The sequence below is a fragment of the Asparagus officinalis genome, chromosome 3 (genome assembly GCF_001876935.1).
Source record: "Asparagus officinalis chromosome 3, Aspof.V1, whole genome shotgun sequence".
Lineage (NCBI taxonomy): Eukaryota > Viridiplantae > Streptophyta > Magnoliopsida > Asparagales > Asparagaceae > Asparagus > Asparagus officinalis.
The window spans coordinates 92973967-92979090 of NC_033796.1; positions in this window are offsets into that span (position 1 = coordinate 92973967).

The following is a 5124-nucleotide window of genomic DNA, read 5'->3' on the forward strand; positions in this document are numbered from 1 at the left end:
GCAAGGGAAATTCGAAGGCACGGTGCTCCCTTGATGAGGGAGATGAGCCCCTTTTGTAGATAAATCTCAGCGGCCAAAATTCGCCAACTCAGCCGAGACGAACGGCTCAAATCGCCTGCGGTGGCTCGATTTGACAGCTCAAATCAAACGGACGCGAGCGTGGTGGGACATCCAATATTTTGAATGAACGACCGATATCTGGCAGCTCAAAATGATGGAGACATGACCTCTCAAAAACAACGGTCGAATGCATGAAAATGAGGCGCCACCCATCAAGTCGCATTTAATGTGATTTGATGCGACTAACCGCCTAAGCTAGCAAACACAGAGCCCGCCTGCAGACATGTGGCTCACCCACAACTCTTCACTTCGCCTAGTGAAATCAAGAGCTTGCAAGACATCTGACCCCGCCTGTCAACATCCAAAACTCGCCCAATGATTAGTGGATCTCATCATTCAAAGTGTTCTAGACCACACCCCACCACATTTAGGTCTAAAAACTTTGAAGGGGGTTTTGTAGGGAGTGAAAACTGCCTAAGAGTCCAGATGGGTTCTACACAACTGCCTAAGTGTTCCAGACTGAATTTGCTAGAATTGGCTCTTCTCACGGGGACCTTCATTAGCTTGCTTGGTAGAACATTCTTGGCTGTAAGTTTAGATTGTTGAAGTAGACTCTATCTGAACTCTCAGATCTGAGGCTCATTGGCTCTGCAAACTATTGTGTTGTAGCCCTCTCTAATCTTCCGGCCTTGATATTTATCATGCTTGGGTAGTTAACTTCCGACAGCCAAACATTTAGCCTACAAGCACAAGCACTTGTTTAGTCTTGGGTAGACTCGAACCCAATCACCTTGGAGCTTCTACTGTGTATTGAAGTTCCAACCACGATGTCGATCGTATCATCCAAGGGAAGCAAGCTCGGCTGAAGCACCAAGGGAGGCGTCCTATGGCTACTGAAGAATCCACGTTAAATAAGGAGAGCCTTCTCTCCGTTTATATTGTAAATCTGAATTTCATTGATTTGTAACAAATGCACATATAATACAAATCTTGCATCGAGACCTAAATTTTACACCCTACAACAATGTCTTGACTTCTTTAAGTAGAAAAACTTTGGCCCATTTGGAGAAGTAATCAATAAAAGCCAGGATAAATCGATGGCTTTTAGCAGATGGTGGACTGATTGATCCAATAATGCTCATGCCCTATGTTTCAAATGGCCATGAGGTGATGGTCAGATGCAACTCTTCCGAGGGTTAGTGTAGAAAACTAGCATGGACTTGACACGCATGACATCACTTAGCATATGCTACCACATCTGTTATCATCATTGGCCAGTAGTATCCGAAGTGACAAACTCGATCCCAAAGTTTAGGACCTTGTTGGTGATCTCCACATGTGTCGTTATGGGCTTCTTTGAGTTTTACTTGAGCTTCACTTGGTGATAAGCATCAGAACAATACACCATCAAATGATCATCAATATAAGCTCTGTGTAGCAGAACAATAGAAGAATTATGACGCCCTTCTTGGAATAGAGATTGCTTGCTTTGAACTATCAGACAGTATTCCATGCAAGACGTAGTCAATGATTGGGAAATGCAATCATTATCTTTAAAGTTAGTTGGCATGGTACACACTTCATTAGCTCCAAGGATTTGTTTGGAGGAACATAGTTTATGGATAGCCACAGTGATGCACATGGTGGATTTAGGCAACAAGGCTAGCGTAGCGGTAAGGGACGCCAAAGCATCTGCATGAGAATATTTTGAGATGAACTACGTAGCTAATTTAGTAACCTTAGAATGACTAGGCAAGCTTCATGTTGGAATTACCATGAGCTTCAAGGTATTTAATGCCCATGTCTTGAGCAAGTTGTAGGCCAATTATAAGGGCATTATACTTAGCCATATTGTTGGAGCATGGTTTGGTCAATGAGTTAGACTGATGAAGGACATGTCCATGGGGATCAATCAACACAATTGGCACTACCACCACTCCTGCAACAATTACTCCTTCATGGTTGCATCTTGACGCACTATCAAAGTAAAGTTGCCATATTTATTGGTTACCAGTATTTGACTCAAAAACTTCATCTGGAATATCTTAGAAGACTCAAGGATGGGATAATCTACCAGAAAGTCAGCTATTGCTTATGCTTTGGCTGCTTTCTGCAGCACAAATGTCATATCATACTATGAAAATAGTATCACCCATTTGGCTAGGCTGGAATTCAATGATATAGGTTTCGTCATGAGTATCTATAGAGGATTGACTCTTGAAATGACATGGATGGATTGACCAGTGAGGTAGTGTCACATAATCTGAATTGTGAAGACCAATGCTAAATATTCCTTGTTCCACTAGATTGTTACATTATTTGGCACCAATCATAGTTTAGCTGAAGTAGTAAATTGTTTGCTCATGACCACTATCATTCTTATGGGTGAGGGATGCTCTAAGAGAGTGATCTATTACCCTGACATAAATTAGGAAAGGATTGTCTGATACTAGTGCGGTTAGAACCGACGGCTTTGTGAGATAACCCTTAATCTCATTGAAGGCTTTTTGGTAAGCATTATCCCAAATGAATGAGACATCTTTCTTCATCAATCTTTGAATGGTTGACATTATCCTAACAGGTTGGCTATAAACCTATAGATATAGGCTAATCATTCTTGTAAGCCTTTGAGTTCTTTGAGATTTCTCGTATGTGGCATTTCTTAGATGGCTTTTACTTTTTTAGGGTCCACATGTATTTCTTTAGATATTATAATAAATCCCAGGAATTTACTTAATGATGCCCCTAGGAAAGATTTGGTTTGATTCATCTTGAGCTGGTGTTTTCACATAATTTCGAACACCGTTTTCAAATCATTGATGTGGTCTTGGTTGTGATGACTTTTAATTATGAGATCATCAACATAGCATTCTACTATCTTACGCAAATACTCATGAAAGATTGTATTCATAGAGCATTGATAAGTTACCCTAGCATTTTTTAGAACAAAGGGCATTACTGTATAACAGAATACTCCTAAGGGTTTTCTGAAAGTTGTATGCTTCTGGTCATCTGGATGCATTTTTATTTGGTTATATCTAGAAAACCCATCCATGAATGTCATTATCTTAAACCCACACATAGTACCATACTCATAAAGCAAGATTAAGATCCTAAAAATCAGTACAGAACTAGATATTACCATTATTTTTCATTACCACCATGATGTTGGCTAGCCAGTCCTGATGCTACTCCTTGCAAATGAATCCGCATTCTATGTATTTGCAAATTTCTCTCTTGATTTGCTTCATCAACTCAGGGTGGAAGCATCATCGTTGTTGCTTGACAGGCTTGATCTTAGCATCAATGTTGAGACGATGTACAACTATAATGGGGTCCAAACCCAACATGTCTTCGTAACTCTAGGCAAAGACATTAATATACTCTTAAAGAAAAGCTACGAGTTCTTCTTTCTCAGTGGATGGACTTTCGCTGATGAAGATAGGCCTAGGATTGTCTTCATTGTCTATGTTGATTTGGACCACTTTATCTTCAGTAGGTGGTCACTGATTTCAAAGTGTGACTTCCACTGCTTTTCAAGTTATTTCACCCATGAATCATCTTTAGTGTCTTTGAATACTTCAGATTCATCCATATTCATAGTTAGGTCATATGAAACCATGTTAACTATGAATTCATCAAGGAAGGCTCCGAGGCTAATGTCGAAATCCCAATTGGATTTATCTGAAGAACTGCTTAAGAAGTCATCTGATGCTAATTCTGTTTGTGATTTAGCTTAAAGAGAAATATAACCAAGTCCTCATTTGGTTCGATTATAATAATTAAAAACCTCTCCTTTTGGTATGTAAGGGATTAAAGAAATTCTTGGTCCTCGATTAAAATTTAATTCTTGTTTAGCAATGAAACTGTTCCTATTTTTGCCATAATGTGCTGAGACTGTTGGTTGTATCCAGAGAATTTCGTCGCTCCTTTGGTTTCTTCATTCAAGCTTGATAAATGAGGTTGTAACTTAGTTTTTTGAAGATGATTGGTTTTTGAGCGTCTCTCTCGGTTGAACCATGAAAGTAGCATCCTCTGAGTTGCCTAGTTATTTACAAGCTGAGTACGATTCGTTTATTGGCATATGCGATGGTAGTTTTAAATCTAATCTAGATATCAGAGTTTTGACCCATGAGTTTTCTAACTCAGAGTCTAAAGAGTAGTCATAAACAAACTCTTCTTCACTAAAGATCAAGTCGCCTGATCTTCGATTAATAGTTGATACACAAGTTCTCTAAGGTATTACAAGTGGATCTATCTTCCAGACGAGATCATTGTTAGGGTCTAGCTCGACATCTGCTTTATTACCACTTTCTTCATTATTGGGGAGGACAATCTTAATTATATGAGAGAGAGTTGGTGAAGTAATTCTTTATCACTTGAAAGGATGCTTTTTAGTGTCAACCCTTTGTTGGATCCCTTGTTTGTCAATGCATTTAAAGCATTGATGAAGCATCGAGGGAACGAGCTTGTTGGAATGGATACATGGTCATCTAAGGAGAAGATTATAAGGTGTTTAGACGTCAATGACATAGCAAGTCACTTCTGTCTTCAGATCACCAATTTGACATTTGAATTGAATTTTTACGAGAGATCGACTACTACTAGAATTAAAGCTGAGTATGATGGCAGAAGTCTTTGAGAGCTTATGAAGTGGAATACCCAAGAAGCTCAAAAGTCTCCGCAGGATTATGCTCAATTTCGAGCCTGGGTTGATGTGAATCCTCTTGATCTTCACTGATCTTAAATACATGGTACAATAAAGGGGTCAGTTGTGATGATGATCTTTGATGAACACATCTTCCGAAGTGAAGGTAATACAAGGTGTCAGCTGTTGGCACTGATAGCATTGCTTGTGTTCTTCAGTCTGAGGAGGTTTAGTCATGTGGGTGAGAAACGCCTCACTATCTGTAGGCATATAAAATTGCTTATAGATCCCTTAGCACAGCTCAGCACAAACCGACGAACCAACGAGGCGACGAGGTTAACGAATCGCACGCAAACAACTGAATAGATCCACTCGCGTGCGGAATCAAGCTAACGGGTTGAAGAGTTAACGAGTCA